This window comes from Schistocerca piceifrons, chromosome 1 (genome assembly GCF_021461385.2).
Source record: "Schistocerca piceifrons isolate TAMUIC-IGC-003096 chromosome 1, iqSchPice1.1, whole genome shotgun sequence".
NCBI classification, from domain to species: Eukaryota; Metazoa; Arthropoda; class Insecta; order Orthoptera; family Acrididae; genus Schistocerca; species Schistocerca piceifrons.
In genome coordinates, this window is record NC_060138.1 from 702760665 (window position 1) to 702786218 (window position 25554).

Below are 25554 nucleotides of genomic sequence, written 5' to 3' on the forward strand. Positions count from 1 at the left end.
ATACTGTAGATAAATGTTTCAAGTGAAATACCGTTTAAAACCAGTGATTTTTATTTCATTTGAGTAAAATGTTTTTAATTTTGGAAGTAAGAGAAAACTGAGAAAGTAGTGCCTTGTTAAAACTGATGTAGTACCTTGTTAAAACTGATGAAACTTAGCCAGCGTAGAGTCAGTAGCAGTACAGCGTGCATATATGTCTGAAGCTAGTAAACTTGCCTGTCTGTGGACTGCACAGCAACTCAGTGCTGCGCCGAGTGGCGTCATGTCACAGATTGCGCGGCCCCTCCTGCTGGATATTCGAGTCCTCCCTCGGGCATGGGTGTTGTGTTGTTCTTAGTATAAGTTAGTTTAAGTAATGTGTAAGTCTGGGGACCGATGACCTCAGCAGTTTGGTCCCTTTGGAATTCACACACATTTGAACATTTTTGAACTCAGAGCCATTATACTTGAAAATCTGATTTTAGCGAGGCAAAGAACTGAGCCGACGTACTGCAAGCTGCAAAATGTTGATAGCACCCCAAATATGACCTACGCATTTCAGATCATAGGATCGATCGCACCGCTCCTCTCATTGAATTTTATGTTGTTGTAGATATTCGCTCATGAGAGGTGGTCCGTGTGATTGATTTTACGATTTTACGTTTGAAATCAGTACCTACAACACACTCTAAAGACGCTGTTAGGGGCGTGCAAGCACATAATGAGCATTGGAATTAGGTGGCGCTGGGGGGAATTAGATTAGGAAGTGAGACCCTAGAAGTGGTAGATAAGTCTCGCTATTTGGGTAGCAAAATATCTGACGATGGCCAAAGTAGGGAGGACACAAAATGCAGACTGAATTTACCAAAAAAAGCGTTTCTCAAAACAAAAAATTTGCTAACGTTTAATACAAATTTAAGTGATAGGAAGTACTTTCTGAAGACATTTGTCTGGACTGTAGTCCTGTACGGAAGTGAAACGGGTAAAATAAGCAGTTCATACAAAAAGAGAATTGAAGTTTTTGAAGTGTAGTTCTACAGAAGAATGCTGAACACTAGATTGGTAGATCGAATAACGAGAGATAATGAATAGAACTGGGGAAGAAAGAAATTTATGGCACGATCGGTTGATCGAACACATTCTACGGGATCAAGTAACTGACAGCGACAAGGCGTGTGAAATGTCAGCACTAGTACTCTATATTCCATCCTTTTGCAGAACTGCAGGCTGCAGTTCTCCCGTGGAGACTACCGTAGAGGTTACGAATGTAGTCTTGCGGAAGGGTCTGCCATGAAGTTGCCACTTGGTGCCTCAATTAGGATAGATTTCCTGTCGGTCTTCCAGACAGCTCAAGACGGCCATTATTCTGTCTCTTCTCCCATTTTATCATCATCTCCGATGTACAGAGCAACAAGGAGAGCAACTTGGGTGGCACCGGATACATATAGGTGCATCATCGGTATCACGACGGCTTGAATCATGTTTTGGATGTACCGTGTACTGTTAAATATTCCGTCTACGATCAAGAGAAGAAAACGGCCATTGTAAGATGTGGCTGACCACACCAGGCTCCGGGTGTCGGTCCTGTTTGCCTCTGTCGTTTACACTCCAGATGTTGGCGTTCATCTGCTCGACGGCGCTCACGCGTACAACAATCTTTGGCACCAAGGCAGAAATGACTCTCATCACTCAGGACATAAAATTCTTCATTCTTCATTCGCCCTTTCGTAAGCACCTATAGAGACTAAACCAGAGGTGGGCTGCACGTTGTTGGGGCGTTAGCGAAAGACGCCCTAACGTCACTCAGGGTCGCAGCCCTGCGTGGAGACGGTTGCGAATGATCCTCGCTGATACCACCGGAGGAGCAGTATATCTAATTTTTTGTGAAGTAGCGGTGCGGTCCGACACTTCGTAAGATGCAAAGGTCTTGGCGTGCATCTGCGCTTGCCCGCTATCCGGATCGAGAATAACGGGGGTGCGCATCTTCTGTTGACCACTGTCGGCAACATGGATGCACTGTGGAGACCTCACCCCCCACGTGTAGCGCAGTTCTGCGTTGTGACCACCCAGCCTCCCGCAGACGCAATATATGCTCTCTATATGCTCTTGCTCAAACTTCGCCAATTGCAGAAACGGGTCAGGTCCATGGTATCGCCACATGCTAAGAAATACACAGACACAGACGGATTTCCGTATGCCACTGCAAACTGACTGCTACTGCATCTGTAGGCGAAGCCTGCAACATTCCACGGCTGATAACGAGGTTCCTGGTTTGTCCGCAGCTGTGCATGTTTGGTCGTGGCGTTAACCGCCCTCTCGTCGTACCCCTTGCAAGTACGGAGTGTCTTAGTCTCTTGCGTCAAGGTGCTGTCCTTAATTTTCCAGTAGTATATGTAAGTGGTGATGCGTATGTGATGTTACTTAGCTTATGAATTTAATTGTAGTGACATTTATTACCTATAAAGATTTCCAGATTTGAATTATCGGTTTCAGCTGCATGAATTACAGTACAATAAGACTCCTTTCCTGTATGCTTAGTACTAAGCATACAGGAAAGGAGTCTTATTGTACTGCGGTTACATTCATGCAGCTGAAACCGATAATTTTGGACCATTGATTGATTTCATTTACTCTCATCAAGTGCTATTATGAAAAATTTAATATCCTATCATCCCGCGCTAAGATTAAAAATAAAAGGTGGCCATTATATTAAAGGAAATCGCATGCTCACTTTTTTTAACGTTATGAATTGGAGATAGACAAAATATTGGTAGTCACTTGGCATTACGAAGCAGTGTGTGTGTCCTTATGTCCAATTAGCGAGTTCCAATACTTTGTGTCCTCAGTTGAATTATTTTTTGGCCGCTTTCAGTGCCCTATTTGCCCGCCCTAAAGAAAACGTACACTTGCCAAGAATGCTAAGGCAAAAATATTTCTGGTTTAGGTATGTTCTGTAATGCATGAAAAACTTGTCGTCCTCTTGAGTCCTAAATATTTTTAGCTCCTTTCTACTATCCTTTCCATTTTATTATCATCTCCGATGTACAGGGTAACAAGCACCTATAATGATACTCAGGAAGGCACATGCAATGTTGTGTTTTGAGGTACGTTTTGCTTGCTTTACCTTTATTCCGAGGCGGTGTGGCGTCGCCTGATCTAGATCCACCACACTATTTGTAGACCGGCGCAGTCCCAATTCGATGTGAAAACATACATCCGAAGACATGCTTATCGCAGTGGTTTGATGGATGACAAAAAAAAGTATGTATATGTTGTCTGTTTTTTCGGACATATCTTGCAGCCATTATGAATTAAAACACAAAGGAATGAACGACATTTAGCTGCTAATGAGCATTGATTTACATCAATGTAGAAGTTGAAATTTTTCCTCTTTCAGGGGAATGTCTATGAAGCAAAAGCCAGCTCATTTAGACAATGACTAGAATAGATTTAAAGATCTTGCCAAGAGTCCAGGGGAAGGCAACTGATGTCTGAAGATGGGGGTAGGGGGGATGTGGAAGGGGGGGAGGGAAGGAGGGAAAGACCAAATTCTAAACAGCTTGTGCGGCAAATGTTTTAGAACCGTCCCTGAGTATATATTAAGCGTAATACGCCTGGATCTCAGAATGATGCCAAGCCATAAATGTCTGCCCTAGAAATATAAATTTACTGGACAAAATATTAATCACCCCATTAAAAGAGCGCACTGGTCACTGTGGAGCGCTTTAGACGGTGAGAAGTAATATTACACCGCCGTGTGAGAGGCCACCACTGACGTATGTCATGGCTGGCGCTGAAGCAGTGTATATAAGCCAGTTGGTTGTCTGGAATCAGCACAGTGAGATGGGTCGATATGAATAGGTAACAGATGACACAAGGAGCAGTCGTGTTTAGACGTACCCCTGACTAAATCGTGAATGACATTCCCTGATTTGTCAGTGTGCTTAAGCAGACTAACCGTCGTCTATGCAAGGGATGGTGTACCACTCTCAACCACATAAATAGGCGTAAGAACAGTGGTCGTAAAAAGATCGTAACCGGCAGATACCGGAGAAGAGTGCCACGCCTTGTCAACGATAGTCGGTTTCCAACCTGACGGGAATTGCTACTGGCACTGAATGCAGGTTCACCTCAATCAATTTTCGAGTGAACATTTGCAGTCGTATCTCGCAAAATGCTAATGATCACACTAGCACGTACAGCTGGATGTCGTCATTGGGACAAACAAAGCAGAAACTGGACAGTAGCTGACTGGACGCACGTACTGTGTTAGGACTAGACGCGATTTTGCCTCTTTTTAAATGATGGATGGCGTCGAGTGCACGAAGTGTCCAATGAGGCGTTTGCCTCGCAGTATGTGAGGGGTTTTGTTATTATGTCTTGTTTTGGGGGTGTTTCTGGTGCCTTGATTTGGGCCCACTCATCCAGGCTATCGTGAACATGAACAAAGATGGTTATTTCAACAGTTTCGATGATCGATTGTTGCCCTTTCTTTCTTCGTCTGCTTGATGATTATGCTTTGGGCACCCGATCTATCACGAAGACAACAGTCGTGTTTACAGGGTTCAAGCGTACATTCCTTGTTTGGCAAACACTCAGGTTCGCTATCTCATCACAACTGTCCTTCTAAATTACCCAGTCTTAAGCCGATAGAAAATGGGTGGGACTATTTAAAATAGCAGTAGGAATCTATCAATCAACATGTCTGCAGTTTCATAGCTCAAACGGATTTAAACGTCAGTGAGTGTGAAAGATGGCAACTCCTTTGGACGCGCCTTTCTTGCACTTTATTTATTTAGTGCGGCAGACACACGTAATTATGGAATTTTATTTAGGTCAGTTAGACTTGATGCTTATTAAAGAGGGTTGACAGTGTTTGTCATACCGAATTCAGTGACAGCTATTTGCATGAAAGAATTAGAGGTGGTGAAACTGAGGACATGTTTTGTCGGCCACTCACAGCTGCTGCTGGGTCGCTTCATGGGTGCCAGTTCGGAGGACCAGGAGGAGGAGATTAGTGTTTAACGTCCCGTCGACAACGAGGTCATTAGAGACGGAGCAGAAGCTCGGATTAGGGAAGGATGGGGAAGGAAATCGGCCGTGCCCTTTGAGAGAAACCATCCCGGCATTTGCCTGAAATGATCTAGAGAAATCACGGAAAACCTAAATCAGGATGGCCGGACGCGGGACTGAACCGTCGTCCTCCCGAATGCGAGTCCAGTGTGCTAACCACTGCGCCACCTCGCTCGGTCAGAGGACCAGGAAGGGCATGGAAGCAGGTATATCGGCCGAGTCATTGGAGGCTTGCCGCGGCGCATTCACACAACGAAAGGCAAAGTGGAGGATACGATTGGAGCCGCAGAGGTTCCATTAACCATAGGCAGGCGAGAGACAGCAGAGGCCAGCAGCAGAACTTTTTACGAATGCTTTCGCAACGTGCCGACGCACGAGCAGTTCTTCTTCGCCGAGGAGACTGCATTCCTCTGATTCTGCCGGTGTCCCCATGATGACCATACTGCGGGATCTGCATCTGAAAACATTTCACCTCATAGGCCGGCACTACAGGACGCCAGACACTACGTCGCAGGGATAGCTGTTGCATTTTTTTGGGTGTGGGGGGGGGGGAGTAGGAGGAGGGAGGGGGGAGTTAGATAGGCACTCAGGCCGCGCTGCTTTACCCATTCGCAACAAAGCAGTGTTTTGACTGGGACGCCTGCCGTGACGTCAGAAAGCGTACTGGTGGACACCTGTTCGATGGGAGATTGTACGGTGTGCAGAGATGTATGCGATTGGTGCATAAGAGCGCTATAGTTTTCGTTTGGTGATGCCCAGCGTTTTGGCGCATACTCCAGGTGAAGTGTTCTGCAGAGTTAAGAGGAGTGTAAAGAGGCAGGGATTCGTGCGGCGGCCGTGAAGAAGAAGAGTGTAGGAGAAAAGGTGTAGGTGGTGGCCACGAAAGAGGAGAGAGCGATTCAGGCTCAGGGCACAAAGGTGGATCTGTATGAGAGGAGGAGACAAGACGTTCATCGTCAAGGCCGACACAACGCCACACTGGTCACACACTCTAGACATATACATGCGTATGGTGAGCGTTTCGCAACATCGTAATTAGCGATCTTCGAGGTGAATTTCACCAACTGCGGCGTGCTCTTCCCACAGTAGTAGTCGCTGTCCGATTTAAGCATATTGGAGTAGCTTTCCGATTAGCAGTTCACAATCTCTGTCAAACGAATTAGTTACAGTCGGATCGCGTCATCCATAATTGAAGTCAGAGTTAGTAAATTTTCCTCGCTCTTTCCAACTTTGTCAGCTGTACATCAGTATACACTTAATTTTAATAAACGGGATTAAACGGGAGCATGAAAGTAATCGATGTGTTATGTTGATCCATGTCGCGTGTCATTCCTGTCTTTAGTAAATAAATGTCATCTTGAATGTTATCTGTTACTGAATTAGACAGCTTTCCTTTGGTCACTTTTTTTAATTCATTAATCTTTGTGGGGGATAATAGGTGTAATCTTGGAGAAGAGTACATCAGTTCAACTTGTTTCACTGATCAGTGTCAAATAATTTTGCCATTCGCTTATAGGTTCTGTTGCATTTAATTTTACAGTAGTGTAACTGAGGGATGACGAAATATTCTGATGCAGAAGTTCATTAGAGGTACTCACATACCTGTCCACCAAACGGGACAAAAATGTTCAAATTCCTAAGAGACCAAACTGCTTAGGTCACCGGTCCCTAAACTTACACACTACTTAAACTAACTTACGCTAAGAACAACACACACATCCATGCCCGAGGAAGGACTCGAACCTCCGGCTGGATGTGCCGTGCAGTCCGTGACATGGCACCTCAAACCGCGCGGCTCCAAACGGGACATTCTGTAAGTGGCTTGAGCTGGATTTGGCATACGAGGCTAGAAACCTATGGAGTTTCTTGCTCGCTCCATTGAGACCAGGATTAGAGGACAGGTAACACCATATTACGTGATGTCCCTGGGGTGACAAATACTTTGTCCGGCATGCTTATTATCGCAAATACCTCTACTTATACCCTAAGAAATTCTGGTCTTACGTTTGTCAGTGGCACACGGGTTAACGCCGGAACACTAACTGGCAAAGCAGGGAGCGAAACAGATCATAGCATAATGATGAAATCTGGAATATTGTTTCCTGTTTTTAATTGCCTTTTTTTGACATACGGAAATTGGGGAATATTAGTGTTATTCCATAATAATACTGATCTAAGGTGCTTGACGTCTCGTTCTGCACAAAATTGGCGAAAGAATTAGTTCCGTATTTACGTACAGTAGATCAGAAATCCATTAGTCCGAATACTATAATTTGAAAGAGACATGGATTATACTCATCTAAAAAAGAAAAGCCAATGGAACCTATTTACAGGTCTACTGTGCTTTAGCTCTGTCCTATATTCGTGGCGGAACGGTAGAAGAGATTCTGCGTTTAAACATGTAGTTACGTGCAATGAAAATTTATTCCACGACCAATTTACTAACGTCCACTCACATCTTAATAAAATAACAGCCCCTTGAAAGACTAGAAAGAAGCACTTAAGGTGAAACCTCCCCTTAGAAAAATTTATGAATGATTGTGCTGATAAACCCCTTACGTTATTTGTTTTTCAAACAGCTGAGCAGAACTGAATGTACTCAGACATTTCTCTCTTTACTTATTCTGATCATCACTAAACTAACACGCAATATTTTGATCGCAACGCAATCTGACTTTCAATAATCCCTACAAAAGAATGGCCCTGACTAACAATAACATATACCTTTCATGAATCATTTACCTCACAAAAACTTTCGTCACTCGAACTGCAATACAGCGAGCGCCAATACTGCCACCTAAATAAAAAATTTCTAACTATTGAAGTCGCTAACTACTGGTAGGCATAGTTAGCAAATGCAAGATTTTGGTAGAGAACAATCAATGTATTTACCTTAATAGTGTTCAAAAGTCATTATATATATATAATCAGTTTATGATATCCAATATTGCCAATTTACGCTTTCTGCGGGAGACACGTCCAGATCGTCCGCTCTTAAAATTCTGCCATCTCTCTCCCCACATCCACCACTGCTAGCGGCTCAGCTCCAACTGCGCAACGCTACGTGCTGTTCACATCCAACTGCCCAACACTGCAGTAGCGAATATTACAACAATGCCAACCAGCCACAGACTGCACGCAGCACAGCCAGTGATTTTCATACAGAGCGCTACGTGGCGTTACCAATATAAAAACCTAAACAGCCTACTTACAAAGGTAGAGATATACACAGTTGTGTGCTTCACGAAGCATTAAAATAATGCTATAGCGTTAACTACGTGATAAATTAATCATAACTGAAGTCAGTCATGGCATATATCTACCTTAACACTAGCAGATTGTGGAGGTATCGAGTTTATAGATGTCATTTACTCATTTACCTGTACATGTTGGATGAATGGGAGGCCTCAGTTTGTTCGTAGTACACTGGAAAAACTGCGGTTTGTTTACAAAAGAGATCGCTTTATTACCACTTCTCAAATTCCAACAGAAATGTTGCCCAAGTGTGTGGGACTCGTACAAGGTCGGATTAACAGAAGATTTGGAGAGGTTACAAAGAGTACCTTCGCGTGTGGTCACAGACGTGTTCGATATGCGGGAGAAATATTGAAAAATTGTAACTGTTTTGCACTCGAAGAAAACTCTCGGTACCTCACGATAATCTACTTCGAACATTCAGAGAAACTACTTACAATTTGGAAGTAAAGTAATGGCATTACTGCTATAGTGTTACTGTACCACGTGCAAAGTATAATCTGATGATGTTTCACTGTTGTTATATGCTAGTGTGACACATTTTTATGCGTCGAATAGTATTATGTATGTGTCACAGCGAGTTAAGTTGTGTATCGTCGTTACCTTAAGATAGATATTTCGGTGCAGATGCCATTTGATTGTTTTGTGTGCCACCACAGTTATTTAGGTTTCCGTTCTTTCTTATAATCGCATGTAGTAGAAACCAGAATGATTCCTTCAGCAACATGTCCACGACAGTAACCCTCCATCATTCCGTTCGACTGGGAACAATGTTCGTCTCCATTGATCTCGAGGTTATATTAAAATCTAGTTTTCGCATACATCTACATACCTTTAAACACGGGAAGACGAAGGCATACCACCGGTGTAATAAAGATCAAAGGAAGTTAACAGTATTTTGTTACTTTTAAATTCTGTATCTTGAATTAATGATGCTCAGCTCTATGCATAATCAATATCTCTTTCAAAATTTCATTGTTACACAACACATATTTCGATCATCTGTGGATAGTACTATGAACGGGGTCTGATTCCTTTGCTCGTGCAGGTTTACTCGTACCTGTAAGTGTGACACTGCCGTGCTTAAGGGCTCACCGTCGAAGGGATGTTTAACCCTAATCGTCGTTCTTACAAGAGTTGCGGCTCAGTGTCACTTCTTTAACTAATTGACTGAATTGCCTTTAGATAAGTGGGTGATTAACCACATATCCCTTGTCTCATCAGAATGTCAGAAAGATTAAAGCATTATTATCATCTAAAATTAATCTGAAAAATCTAGAAAATAATTGTTTGCAATATACATGTTCGACAGTCTTCGCTTTCAACAGAGTTTGAGGTTTATGCGTACCTAAGGCGAAAAGTATACCAACGAAAGACAATAACTCTTCGTACAATGCAAATTATTTTTGCAATCCACACGGTCCCCCCCGAGGGAATTAAACGAAACATGGATGCACAGTATATGACAGTCGATAACAGAGCCGAAAACTGTGGCCCTCCAGTGGACGGCTATTAAAGGTTTTATCTGTCATGTTTATGCGGAGCGAACCCATTACACAGCCGTATGCAGCCGTGACGATACATAGGTCCCACTCGATATTTCATGGAACGCTACACACGGTAAAAAATACTCTTTTATTGGGAAAAGGCACGCTGCCTCGAACTCTCTCATTCGTTAACGAGGACTTGTTCCTTTTTGTTGTCCTTCACGCAGAATTAATCGCGAATGGTTTTATCGTATTATATATTTTCGTTCTGCGCTGCAGTGCTCGCGTTCAGAGGCAGACGGACCAAATGCTTTGTTCTGATGTATTGAGCTAGAAACGCTGTAACCAACGGTGAAACTTTTTTCCTCTCTCTTAGCCGTGAATTAATGGAATAAATTTAGTAATTTATGGTTCGACTGTTCTTAATTGTATTCGCTTGATGTTAGCACTTAAGTCGTTCTTTCGGTAGATTAGAAAACAACCGAATTGAATTTGAAGGGATAATTGTGTTTCTGAAACAAACTCTGCACGATTTTCACCTCCCCTGTGAGGAAGCGTTAGTTGGGCATTGCACTAGAAGTTTCTTTAGCTGTATAATTTAATAAATGATGCAAAATCCGTGTATTTGCTGTAGAGCCTGTCACGGTATTTTTGTACGTATCAGTTGTCGAAGTAATTACAGGTTTTATGTGTCGATGTTAAGGTGGAGCAAATCAGTACACAGCCGTATACTGCCGTGACTCCGGATGTTCCAGTGGCCAACAACACGTCTCAGCAAAACGCAAGTGTGTTTACACTGATCAGAGAGAACATTATGACCATCTACCTAATAGCCGGTATATTCACCTTTGGCACGGATAACAGCGGCGACCAGCAATGAGGCTTTGGTAGGTCCTGGAGGTAGTTAACACCACATCTACACACACAAGTCGGAGAGGGGAGGGGGGCGAGGGTGATGAGCTCTGATACCACGTTCAGTCACATCCCAGATGTGTTCGATCGGGTTCAGATCTGGCGAGTTAGAGGGTCAGCACAGCATTACCATTCTGTTCCTCGAGCCACTCCATCACGCTCCTGGCCTAGTGACGTGGAGCATTATCTTGTTGAAAAATGCCACTGCCGTCAGGAAACATAATCGTCATGAAGGGGTGAAAGTGGTCTGGAACCAGTGCACGACACTCCTCGGCCGTCATGGCGCTTTGCACGAGCACCACCGGAGCCATGGATGCTCCCGTCAATGTTCCTCAGAGCATAATGGAGTCGCCGCCAGTTTGTCTCCGTCGTGAAGTACAGGTGTCAAGGAGCTGTTCCCCTGGAAGACGACGGATTCGCGCCATCCCATCGGCGTAATGAAGAAATTATCGGGATTTATCAGGCCATGCAACGCTCTACCACTGCGCCAACGTGCAGTGCCGATGCTCACGTGCCCATTTCAGTCGTAGCTGCCGATGCCGTGGTGTTGGCATACGCATGTATCGTCGACTGCAGAGTCCCATCGTTAGGAGTGTTCGGTGCACTTTATGTTCGGACATTCTTGTACTGCGCTCTGCATTAAAGTTTGATGTTAGTTCCGCCACATTTCGCCGCCTGTCCTGTTTTACCAGTCTGCCCAGCCTACGACGTCCGACATCTGTAATGAGGGGTGGCCGCCCAACCCCACGACGTCTGGACGTGTTTCCACCTTGGTTTTGCCACGTGTTGAAGACACTCACCACAGCACTTCTCGAACACCCGACAACACGTGCAATTTCCAAAATGCTCGTGCCGAGTCACCGGGCCGTCACTCTCTGCCGACGGTTTAACTCTGATAGATCGCGCGTATTCCCCATTGTACACAACGACAGCATGCTCTGATACTACATCCACCGTGCGTGTGTCTGACTAGCAGTCACTCCTCGCCAGGTGACAGTGCTATCGCCTGGACGGGTTTATATCGACAGTAGGTCGGTGGTCATTATGTTCTGGCTGATCAGTATATATTCTATAGGAGGAAATATGAAATGTTATGAATGGTAACTATTGTTTCTCTCACTTGTTTTTCGTATAGATAACTTGTCCGTTTACGTTTCTGAAGAGTTTACTTTGGCTCATACGTTATTTTTCCATGAAAAAAACGGGAAATTTAAATGTTTACTGCTTTATTACTAATTTTATCGATGATGGATAGTTGGAGTTCCTTAGCTGTCTCCGGAATAGGCGGTTTAGTGATCGTAAAAAACCTGTTATTTTACGGATTTCTGAGTGTGATGCCCATCTTCACGAGTCGAACAGTTTCTTATAAATGTATTTAGACAATTAGAACTTGAAGCAGTCTTCTCGAGGTGCGATATGGCGTGGTAATATTGACTGCGAGGAACACTATTTTTTAAATACACAACGTGCACATAATCTATTATACGGCGTTTCATTTATGATTCATGGGAGTCCTGAAGACAGGCGTTGTATCTTACATGTCACAGTTCCTCTTCTCCACTCGTGAGGAATGCTCCTCCGATTATTGAGTCTCATTACTTTGCGTACTCCTTCTTCCTTTGCCGTATTTGTTTTGTAAATTAAAAAACGCCTTCTCTTGCTGCGCTGTATTTTATTCTCCCAGACGCGTTTCACCTTTTTTCACTTCAAGGCATTATCAGTGTGATTTATAATGATACAGTTATGATACACTTTTGTTTTGATATGTATTATGCGTAGATCATAAAACAGTTCACTTTTCGCTTTTTACGTAAATGAGTAATTACTTACATTTCTTCGCGTTTCGTCTCATCTGGTCACTTGCTGGAAGTCGCACTACCGCTCTAAATACGAAACAAAATCATGCTTTTATGTTTTGAACATTTTCTCCCATATTTCATTTTGTTTGCGCTTTGTGGTTGTGGTGCGCTATCAGTCTTCCGTAACTAATATACACGTTTGATCGAAAACTGTAACTTCAAGACACAACTACGTTAAGTTTATTGTGTATCTCATCCTGTTTGGCTTGTTTACGCAAATCTTGCCAACCTAACGAAGTATATGCTGAAGAGAGAGAGAGGCATGCATGGATTATTATATTATTATTATTATTATTATTATTATTATTATTATTTTGCTGTAGATTGTTGAATATGAATGTAGTAGCTGTCAGAAAATGATTGAAAGTTTTTGTGTTTGTTTAGTTGATTTGAGTTTTGGTTTAAATGTTTTGCGGAGATGTTTATGGACAATTAGTGGGAAGGGTGTTGGGCGGTGTTATTATTACTATTATTTTTATAGTAGCAGTGTTACACTATTATGTCAGTGAGTTGTTTGGCATATGTACTTTGTTATTCAACAGGGGTTTTTCCTGCTTCAGTTATCTGTATGTGGTATGTTGAACGAACAAGTACAAATGTCAAACAACTCATGTTTACACTAATAGATAAAATTATGGAGTAACAAAATGGTTCAAATGGCTCTGAGCACTATGGAACTCAACTTCTGAGGTCATTAGTCCCCTAGAACTTAGAACTAGTTAAACCTAACTAACCTAAGGACATCACACACATCCATGCCCGAGGCAGGATTCGAACCTGCGACCGTAGCTGTCTCGCGGTTCCAGACTGCAGCGCCCAGAACCGCACGGCCACTTCGGCCGGCTATGGAGTAACACACACACACACACACACACACACACACACACACACACACACACACACACACACACGTAAACATAACAGAAATGAAAATGCACAAGTTTTAACCTTGAGGTTACAGTTTTTGATCAAATGGCTATATTAGTGACAGAAGACTGTTAGTTCACCCCAACAATAAGGGAAAACAAAATTAAAAGTGAAGAAAAATGTTCGAAACATAAAAACATGCTTTTGTTTCGTAAAAAGAGCGGTAGTGCGACTTCTAGCATGCGACTAGATGAGAGCAAACGCAGGTGCCAACTAAACACTCCAAGAAAACTAAGTAACCTCTTATCTACGAGTACAGAAAAAGCGAGAAATGAACTGCTTTATAATCTACAAATAATACATAACAAAACGAAAGTGTATCATAATTGTAACGCGTATGAATGAATAAAGTACAGTGCACAAGAGAAGGTGTTTTTTACTCAAAAAACAAATATTTCTGTGGTTGGTGCGGAGGATGCCCGTGCAAACGAATTAGTGCCTTCATTGTATTTCCATTTACATTGGTAACGTATTAATTTTTCTTCATGTTGTGTCTCCATCATGTTTTTGTTATTTAATGATACAGAATCGAACCTTATTACAGCAAATTAAATTCGAAATAACATAACTGACGTGGCACACACCTTTCGCTTTGCCCCTTAGTTGATTCCCATCAACTAAACAGATGGCTCCTTGTTTTTACGAATCATTCGTCTAACATTGAACAGAAGTGAAAGTAGGCATTATTCTCAAGTTTTACAATCAGTGAAAATCCTATTACTGTGCACTTCCTATATGTCTTTAAGCGAACAGTTCGCTACTATTTTTCATAAAAGCTTGAGAATGAAAGACTTTTGCTGTCTGTGTGTGCCATAGACAGTGTGGTGGAGGGTGATTTTGGTATCACTAACCGACACCCCCGGTTCTCATCCATTCGCAAATGGCGAGTGGGAAGATTGGTTGTTGGTAATCCTCCATACTGGCTCTAATTTTCAGGATTTTTCTCGCTTTACTCATTTCGCGAGGCGTATGCGGGAGGAAGTAATATGTTGTCCGACTTTTCTTGGAACTTACTTTATTTCAGTTACACCAATAAACCTCTCCGTGATGCAGAACGCCACTCTTTTAGTGTCTGCCACTGGAATTTGTTGAGCATCTCTGTAATGCTAAAAGACCCCGTGGAGCAACACCTTGCTCGTCGTTGACTCTTGTCCATCTCTTCTGGTAATCCAACGTCGTAGTGGTCTGATAGACCGATGAACGGTACTCAAGAACCAGTAGAACATGTGTTTTGTAATCCCCTTCTTTCGTTTGTGAATTAAATTTACTTAAGGTTCTTCCAGTGAATCTCATCTTGGCGTCTGATATTTCTAGAATTAATTTTATGTGGTCTTTCCACTTTTAGTTGCTCCGGATAGTTACGCTTAGATATTTTACGATAGTTATTATTTCCAGCGATTTGTCTTCAATACTGCAATCACGCAGTAGTGGATTTCTTCTACTATGTATGCGCAATCTGCTACATTTGTTTACGTTCAGGGCCAATTGCCGGTCCCTGCATCATTCATCTATCATCTGCAGGTCTTCCTCCAGTCCGCTACAGTATTCCGACGTAGCTATCTTCAAACAGACAATCTCATCATCTTCAGACAGCGTCTTGGAGCTTCCGCCATCATATTTCCTTGCTGTATTTCTGGAATTATAAGGGGCCACAGTAATTCCTTGTCCGCATGTCGCTGCTTATATATCCTAATCAAAATGGCTCTGAGCACTATGGGACTTAACTTCTGAGGTCATCAGTCTCCTAGAACTTAGAACTACTTAAACCTAACTAATGTAAGGACATCACACACATCCATGCCCGAGGCAGGATTCGAACCTGCGACCGCAGCGGTCACGCGGTTCCAGACTGTAGCGCCTAGAACCGCTCGGCCACTCCAGCCGGCTATACCCTAATCGCAATCACACTAGTTTTGCATATATGCCAAAGCAATGCTTGCAAACGGGAACTTTTTGATCGCCTGTTATACCTTTACATCTGTCGATTTTTTCTCATAGACAACGTATTGCGTTCCGTCTGCAAGGAAATCACAAATCTGATCCAATACTCGGTAAGCTCATAATTTGTTCACTAAGCGACAATGTGGAACTAAATCAGGTGCCTTCTCTGAAATCAAGGAACACGTCATCACCCTGCGCGCCGATGTCTAAGGTGGTCTGGATCTTACGGACGAACAGAGCGAACTGTTTTTCATAAGATCTTTATTTGCGGGAGCGATGTTAATTTTTGTAGAAGAGATTTTCGTTTTACAAAAACATCTCATTTGGTCTAGATCCTTTCCACTATTAAATGACTCTAGTTGTTTTTCTATCCCACCAATAATTGCGTTCATTCGATGATTCAAAGGACGAGCCACGTTACGAACTTACACGGTGAATCAGTTTCGGAAGGCGAAATTAAGTATTTCTGCCTTTTCTCTGTAATCCTCTGTTTCGGGCCAAGCGTGGTCACTGAGTGAGTAAATAGATGTTTTCAGTCCGCTTATTGACTTAACATAAGACCAAGTATCCTTAGTTTCTTTGGTCTCTTGACTGCCAGCAGCTGCAGTAGTCCTGTCGAGCGAAGTGATGCACAGTTTAAGGGAAGGACGGGCATCCCTTTGAAAAAGCCTCTCGTGGCCCGACTGAAAAGTCGTCCTAAGAGCCTCCGCCACCAGTCAAGTTGGCTGCCCTCTTATTCGTATAACTGGTAGTAGTGAGCTCTTCCAGGAGCATTCGGTCCATTCCGCAGTATTAATATAGCCGTCTGGTAATGGAAGATTAACTCATATTTGATAGCGCGACTCGCAAATATTCCAACCTGTTTGTCATTTTGCTACAGCCCTAAATCCAGTACCGTTAATCGAAAGGTGTAATACAAACAGAAAAGGAGAGTGCCGTTATAGTTGTGTGATTTTGATAGACTCCCATAAGATCGGACTCTTTTTACATTTATGTTGCGGAGGACAGTGTAAAACATAAAAAAACGGTAGTTCATAATTAAATAAGTATAAGAAAGTAAATTAGATATTCCATAATCAGCTTTTGTTTTGCCGTTCCCGACATATGTCATACTTGCGTTTGAAAAAGTCTGTGGGCAAAAATTGAAGTTTATATTTCAAAGAATCATAAAGACTGCAACGCAACAGGCATAACTTAATAAAAACTGATGATGCCATAACATCAAAAATGATATTTTGTATGTGAAACAGGTAAGAACGTTCGATTATCTTTGAAGTAAAGTTTGTGACAAGAATTATGCAATAGAGGATGGTTGAGAAAATATTATTGCCTTGGATATAATATTTTGTATTGTACTTCGGAGCCTGCTGAAAGGTATTCTAAATGTTTAATCTTTCCCATGAATTCTCACTGAAGCTCCTGAAACTACGGTGTTTCCACTGTGGAAACTATGACAAAAGTTAAAAGTAAGTAGCGAAGTAACGTAGAAATGTAGGCGAGGAATAAATTCATTAATTAATAAACGCAAGCTCAATGCAACAACAATTCAGCAGCCGATCTTCCGTAATGTATCGTTCTAAGATAAAATAAAACGCTCAGTAAAGCGCAGCGCTATGTGTTGCGGAAACGTGAGGGGATGCGCGGTCTTGCTGGTGTCGCCTTTTGTTTCCGTATACGCGCTTCCACTACCCAGGTACTAGCGCTAGCAGTGGAGTTTCACGTGCGGCAGGTAGCCTTTTTGCGTCACAAGTTGCAGAAAGTGCCTGTTAGGGACGGAGCGGCCGCGAGGAGTCGCCGCAGTGCGGCCAGAAAAGCACGCGTGTGTCCACCGCAGCCGCTGCCTCTTTACCTGATGAATCCGGTGCGCTCGCTTTTGCGGGTGCATGCAATATCCGCGAGTAGCCGGCCCCTCCCCCTACCGCCCCCACTTCTGGTCCACGAAATGCCCTCACGTCCGACAGGTGAAGGAGTTCAGGGCTCCGCTGCCAGTACAAAGGCCCTCCACATGTGTCTGCCTCGCAGGCGGCGTGGGGCTGGAATATGACAGCCCGCAGCAATGCTACTTCCGAAAAATATTTGTCATTTTGTGTTGCTAGCTTTCTTTTTCTGGGACATAGCTACCTCCTTTGCGTTTTAGCAATATAACGTTCTTGCTGGAAAGATACAGTAAATGCGTATTCGTAAAACGCTTGAGGTGATCCTTCGTTGCTATCCCGGCTTATGTTTATCTCTGACGTAATGTCTCTCCTCGCTTTACTCTCTTTAGATGAAGCACACGTTTTACCTTCACAGTAGCAGTCATAATGCGGAAAACCAAAAAAATCAGATAATGTTTTAAATACCAACTTGTAGTGTGCTGTTATATATATTTCGTTGTACTGCTTGTGGAAGATATCAGTCAAGCGACTTTACTTAAAAGTACCAGAAAACCAGACGGCATAACTGAGCACCTACTGTCTCCATCTATAATCACAGGTTCTCTAACCATACGTGTGAATGGCCTGTTAATGTATCTGACTGCGTTTTAATACATTTACGTAAGATTCATAGGTTCTTCGTTTCTCTGGGATCACTCACACGTTTATGAATTGCAGCAACCTGGATTAACAGTACCGCACTCGGATAATTTCACAGCCTGCCCGTATCTGAGCAAAACACATGTAAACAATTGTAGTAAGCCTTTAGGACTGTTAGTTTTAATACTATGATAATGACACGTTACCTCAAAGGCGTAAATGCTTCAGAAAGTGCATTTCACTTCGAAAGGTTAGAGACTATATTGCTGTATAAATATCTGTGGAATGCTGATCGATAGAGTTATTTGTTTATTTTATCCCCAATAACAGCTCGGATACATCAGTCGAGTGTGCCTCTGGTGTTCACGGCATCGATCCTCGACGGTACGCATCGTCTGACCAATATACGACTTGCCACATTGACACGGAATCTGGTACACGCCGGCCTTCGTCAAACCGAGGTCATCTTTGGCGCTCCCCACCAGTGCACGATTTTTATTTAGAGGACAAAACACAGTTCCGACCCGGTGTTTCTTCAGAATGCGGGCGATTTTCTCCACGAGGATTCTGGTACAGACGTCGAGATACTGGGACAGCGTTGTTAGAGAGGCCATCGAAATTCGCACCAATGACGACCCCATAAACCATGACTGTGGCTATAATCTTAGCAAGGCTGGGAACCAGCGATCGGGTTAATCAAGAGTAAATCGAGCAAACGTATAGTTGTGACGACCACGGCGGACAGAGCCATCACACCGACGTCATCTCAGACGCAGTAGCAATCTGCTCCACCGGGCGACCGTGGCGCGGGGCGCGGACGGCGGAGGGAGCGCGCCGCGGGCGGAGGGTATTTAAATCGGCCGCCGCCGCGACCGAACCCAGTTCCCTCTGAGCAGCCATAGCGTACCGATCTCCGTGCCGGCACGTTCACAGGAGCTCAGTCCGTCAGTTCACCTGATGATGGCGACATGTACGATCGCCGAAATATTGTGCCCGTTGGACACTATAGACCGGCAGCATACCCGTGGATATTTTGATTATCAAATACGCCGGAGAAACTCAAGAATCACAACTTAAACGTAACTAACCTAAGGACATCACACACATCCATGCCCGAGGCAGGATTCGAACCTGTGACCGTAGCTGTCGCGCCGTTCCAGGCTGTAGAGCCTAGAACCGCTCGGCCACCCCGGCCGGCCAAGTTTTCAAAGAGAAATATTTTCAGTTTCGTATCAAATTTTTACTTTGCTGTCTGGGAGGCATTTCATTTTACTGAGTAACTGATCAAAACTTTCAGTTGAATAACTGTTCAAAACTTTTGGTTGCAGCATTGTGAACCCCTGTTTGTACTATATACAACCTTAAAGTGGCGTAATTAAAGCCATTTTTTCTTCTGGTATTGTAATTATGTGTAGCATCGTTTCTGTTGTCCAGTGACGCCTGTGGTCTGAGGATGACACGCCGGCCGGTCGGTACCGTTGGGCCTTCCTAGGCCTACTCGGACGAAGTTTAGTTTAGCATCGTTTCTGTTTATGTGTAATCGGTTATTTACAATAAACCTCATGAGGGAATAACTACACTATGAAGCGGATAGAATGCTACTCTCACGGCCGGCTGACGAATTTAGGCTACACCAACAATAATCGCGGTCAAGTAGCCGTGTATTGTGCGTGTTCGGATGTCGAAGCGTTTGTCGTTTGGAACAGAAAATGTTGTTTCAGTGGCTCCAGTTAGGAATGAAATGTGATTGCTTTAAACTTCAGATTACGAGCGAATCTATCAGTACACCTGTAAACGACGCAAGCCGGCATTTTTGATGAGACAACTACGTCTCCACACAATCAAAGGATCAGATGCTATTTGAAATACGACCAAAAAAGTCGATAGATATTCCGAACGGTCGAAACTGGGCAAGGGTACGTCACAGCTGTTTTGTCGGAAAATCACGCCATGGAGTATGACCGCACGAGGATTCTGGTACAGACGTCGAGATACTGGGACAGCGTTGTTAGAGAGGCCATCGAAATTCGCACCAATGACGACCTCATAAACCGTGACTGTGGCTATAATCTTAGCAAGGCTTGGGAACCAGCGATCGGGTTAATCAAGAGTAAATCGAGCAAACGTATAGTTGTGACGACCACGGCGGACAGAGCCATCACACCGACGTCATCTCAGACGCCGTCGCAATCTGCTCCGCCGCCGCGACTGAACCCAGTTCCCTCTGAGCAGCCATAGCGTACGGATCTCCGTGGCGGCACGTTCACAGGAGCTCAGTCCGTCAGTTCATCTGATGATGGCGACTTGTATGATCGCCGAAATATTGTGCCCGTTGGACACTATAGACCGGCAGCATACCTGTGGATATTTTGATTATCAAATAGGGCGGGAGAAACTCAAGAATCACATCATACACCTTTACGGGGAGGAGATGTATCGCAGTATGAAGAAATTTGAAAAGTTGCGCCACCGTAGATGACGTTTGCTAAGTACTCTTGCCTTTCTAAAGAGATGTCGTTCCGAGAATGTTGTTCCAAATTTTGCTAAGGTTATGCATCACATCGATTCTGCAGCAGCTAAGAGAATCAAGAAACGAGCCAGCCTCGCATTGGTACGTGAGAGAGTGCAATTCACGCGCCGAGCCTTGAGTTTATCTCACAGGAATTACTCAAACTACATTTGCAACTGGCTAGTAAGTTCACTTCTTGTTCCTGGGATTGGATTGATGGTGCCACCTGGGTTTCAGCTGATTCCGCCCATAAGAAGGCTACGGGACGTCAAACAGCTAAGTTCTCACGTCTCCTTGACAAACCATCCCTGCAGGTTCCGTGCAAGACTGTCATCAATTCGAGTGGCATGGTGTTGAGTGATGATGCGGTCTCGGTTTTGCAGAAAGGTCTCAACTTCGCTCCCACCCCCAAGTTCACTCCGGTCGCAGAAATTGTTAGTGCTGTTGAACAGGTTGCAGCTCGACTTCCGCCAGAATCAGCCGAGGAAATATGTCGTGAAACTTGTCGTGCGTTGACGAAATCCAAGCCGATGAAGTCAAATATCAGCAGTAAAGAGAGGGCGGCCATTCGTGATCTGAGGGAGCGCTCTGAAATTGTTGTCTTACCGGCTGACAAAGGCAATGCTACAGTTGTTGTCTCCAATAAGGACTACACTGATAGGATGCAGAGCCTGCTAAATGACGATTCCTACCGGAAGATCAGCGTTGACCCTACAAAGAAGGTGGAGAACAAGACGAGGGCGCTTCTCAAGGACGCAGATTTACCGGAGGGTGACGCTAAGAAATTGTTACCCCAAGGTCCGGTACCGCCTAGACTATATGGACCCCCGAAGGTTCACAAAGAGGGGGTACCATTACGCCCCATTGTCAGCAACATCAGGGCACCTACATACACTCCTGGAAATTGAAATAAGAACACCGTGAATTCATTGTCCCAGGAAGGGGAAACTTTATTGACACATTCCTGGGGTCAGATACATCACATGATCACACTGACAGAACCACAGGAACATAGACACAGGCAACAGAGCATGCACAATGTCGGCACTAGTACAGTGTATATCCACGTTTCGCAGCAATGCAGGCTGCTATTCTCCCATGGAGACGATCGTAGAGATGCTGGATGTAGTCCTGTGGAACGACTTGCCATGCCATTTCCACCTGGCGCCTCAGTTGGACCAGCGTTCGTGCTGGACGTGCAGACTGCGTGAGACGACGCTTCATCCAGTCCCAAACATGCTCAATGGGGGACAGATCCGGAGATCTTGCTGGCCAGGGTAGTTGACTTACACTTTCTAGAGCACGTTGGGTGGCACGGGATACATGCGGACGTGCATTGTCCTGTTGGAACAGCAAGTTCCCTTGCCGGTCTAGGAATGGTAGAACGATGGGTTCGATGACGGTTTGGATGTACCGTGCACTATTCAGTGTCCCCTCGACGATCACCAGTGGTGTACGGCCAGTGTAGGAGATCGCTCCCCACACCATGATGCCGGGTGTTGGCCCTGTGTGCCTCGGTCGTATGCAGTCCTGATTGTGGCGCTCACCTGCACGGCGCCAAACACGCATACGACCATCATTGGCACCAAGGCAGAAGCGACTCTCATCGCTGAAGACGACACGTCTCCATTCGTCCCTCCATTCACGCCTGTCGCGACACCACTGGAGGCGGGCTGCACGATGTTGGGGCGTGAGCGGAAGACGGCCTAACGGTGTGCGGGACCGTAGCCCAGCTTCATGGAGACGGTTGCGAATGGTCCTCGCCGATACCCCAGGAGCAACAGTGTCCCTAATTTGCTGGGAAGTGGCGGTGCGGTCCCCTACGGCACTGCGTAGGATCCTACGGTCTTGGCGTGCATCCGTGCGTCGCTGCGGTCCGGTCCCAGGTCGACGGGCACGTGCACCTTCCGCCGACCACTGGCGACAACATCGATGTACTGTGGAGACCTCACGCCCCACGTGTTGAGCAATTCGGCGGTACGTCCACCCGGCCTCCCGCATGCCCACTATACGCCCTCGCTCAAAGTCCGTCAACTGCACATACGGTTCACGTCCACGCTGTCGCGGCATGCTACCAGTGTTTAAGACTGCGATGGAGCTCCGTATGCCACGGCAAACTGGCTGACACTGACGGCGGCGGTGCACAAATGCTGCGCAGCTAGCGCCATTCGACGGCCAACACCGCGGTTCCTGGTGTGTCCGCTGTGCCGTGCGTGTGATCATTGCTTGTACAGCCCTCTCGCAGTGTCCGGAGCAAGTATGGTGGGTCTGACACACCGGTGTCAATGTGTTCTTTTTTCCATTTCCAGGAGTGTATTTGTTGGCCAAATACCTGACGGGAATATTAAGTCCTTATGTGGGTAAATGCCCTCATCACATCCGTAATTCCGTGGATTTTGTTAAACGCCTTGATAGCTTCAGGTTGGATGAGTCAGATATCATTGTGAGTTTTGACGTCGTTTCCTTGTTTACGAGGGTACCCCTGCGAGAGTCACTAGAATTGATTAGTCAGAAGTTTGACGAGAAGACCACTGAACTTTTTAGGCATGTCTTGACTTCCACGTATTTTCTTTTTAATGGAGAATACTACGAACAAACGGAGGGAGTCGCCATGGGTAGCACACTCTCACCGGTGGTAGCGAATTTGTATATGGAGAACTTCGAGGAGGAAGCCCTGTCGTCATCCGTATGGAAACCTACTTGCTTTTTCCGTTACGTGGACGACACGTTCGTCACCTGGCCACATGGTATGGATAAACTCCTTGACTTCCTTACACATCTAAACTCCACACACCCCAACATCAAATTCACTATGGAGACTGAGACGGAGGGTAAATTACCTTTCCTTGACGTCTTGGTCAAAAGAAGGGCTGACGGCACCCTAGGTCATGGGGTGTATCGGAAGACTACGCACACTGATCTGTATTTGCACGCAGACAGCTGCCACCACCCTTCACAGAGGAATGGGGTACTTAAAACTCTAGTACATAGGGCGCGCACTATCTCTGATGCAGAGCGTCTACCCCAGGAATTGGAACATCTGAGAACTGTATTTCGAAAAAATGGGTACTCAGAGTGGCAGATTCAACGTGCTCTCCGCCCAACCACTGCAGCACAACCTGTTGAGATGGATGAAGTCACGAGGGAGGAGGTAGGCACTGCATTTATTCCATACACAGGCGCACTCTCGGGGAAAATCGCCCGCATTCTGAAGAAACACCGGGTCGGAACTGTGTTTTGTCCTCTAAATAAAAATCGTGCACTGGTGGGGAGCGCCAAAGATGACCTCGGTTTGAGGAAGGCCGGCGTGTACCAGATTCCGTGTCAATGTGGCAAGTCGTATATTGGTCAGACGATGCGTACCGTCGAGGATCGATGCCGTGAACACCAGAGGCACACTCGACTGATGTATCCGAGCAAGTCGGCGGTCGCTGAACATTGTTTGTCGGAAAATCACGCCATGGAGTATGACCGCACGAGGATTCTGGTACAGACGTCGAGATACTGGGACAGCGTTGTTAGAGAGGCCATCGAAATTCGCACCAATGACGACCTCATAAACCGTGACTGTGGCTATAATCTTAGCAAGGCTTGGGAACCAGCGATCGGGTTAATCAAGAGTAAATCGAGCAAACGTATAGTTGTGACGACCACGGCGGACAGAGCCATCACACCGACGTCATGTCAGACGCCGTCGCAATCTGTTCCACCGCGCGACCGTGGCGCGGACGGCGGAGGGAGCGCGCCGCGGGCGGATGGTATTTAAATCGGCCGCCGCAGCGACCGAACCCAGTTCCCTCTGAGCAGCCATAGCGTACGGATCTCCGTGCCGCCACGTTCACAGGAGCTCAGTCCATCAGTTCACCTGATGATGGCGACATGTATGATCGCCGAAATATTGTGCCCGTTGGACACTATAGACCGGCAGCATACCCGTGGATATTTTGATTACGTTTAAGTTGTTCTAAGTTTTTTTGTTTTTTTTTTTAAATCTCATTTTGTTCGGTTTCGTTCGTTGCATCTGCTCGGGGCGGACGTCGTAAGACATCCATTTAAGTTCGTTGTTGATCGATTAACTCAGTTTTTTTATTACAGAGGGCATCTAACCCTCTGACCGAACACGCTGAGCTACCGTGCCGGCAATGTTCATTCTTGATCGTTGTGGTTGGTCGTTGCGGACGTCAAATGACATCCGTTCAAGTTCGTTGTTGATCCTTTCACTCAGTTTTTTTTTTTTATTACAGAGGCCAACCTGCTCTCTGACCAAACACGCTGAGCTACCGTGCAGGCAGCCATTTTCTTTGAAAAGTTATCCGTTTCCACAGAAGACTGTCTAATACTGTAAAGTGTAAATGGTGATGAGTAGGAAGTGCTGTCTAAAATATGTATGTCTTTCATCATAAAACAAAAGTGTAATAAATGACCATTAAGGAGGCATATTCAAAAGAAAGTTATTTGAATATAAAATGACTCGTTCCACATCATTACGACTTACCAAGCAAATGGTACATGGAACAGAAACTAACTGACTATTGATGTGTCACAAAGAATAGTACAGGTGTATATACTTCCAAAACCTTAGAATGAAATTCAAAAGTGAGCTGAAGCAGATGATCAAAGTGGACGTACATTCCAATTTGATTTTTTTGGTTATTTCTGAACAACAGACAGAGTTATTGGCGAGAAATGCTCCAGGAAAATAAGCAAATAGACTACTGTTGGAAAGTTACACACGTTAGGCTGTCGTTACTGAAAAATAAGATTTACATATATGTTAAAATATCTATTTTAGGGAGTCTAAGAGTGTGAGACCATTCCCTTAATTACATTTATAGTACTATACAATATTGGAACGTGCTTTAAATAGTCAAATGTGTGTGAATTTCTAAGAGACCAAACTGCTGAGGTCATCGGTCCCTACACTTACACACTACTTAAACTAACGTACGCTAAGAAGAACACTCACACTCATGCCGGAGGGAAGACTCGACCGGGGCCGCGAAATCCGTGACATGACGCCTCAAACCACGCGGCCACTCCGCGCAACCATACATTAAAATTATATCATTTTTTCACCCTGTAAATTGGCATCATTG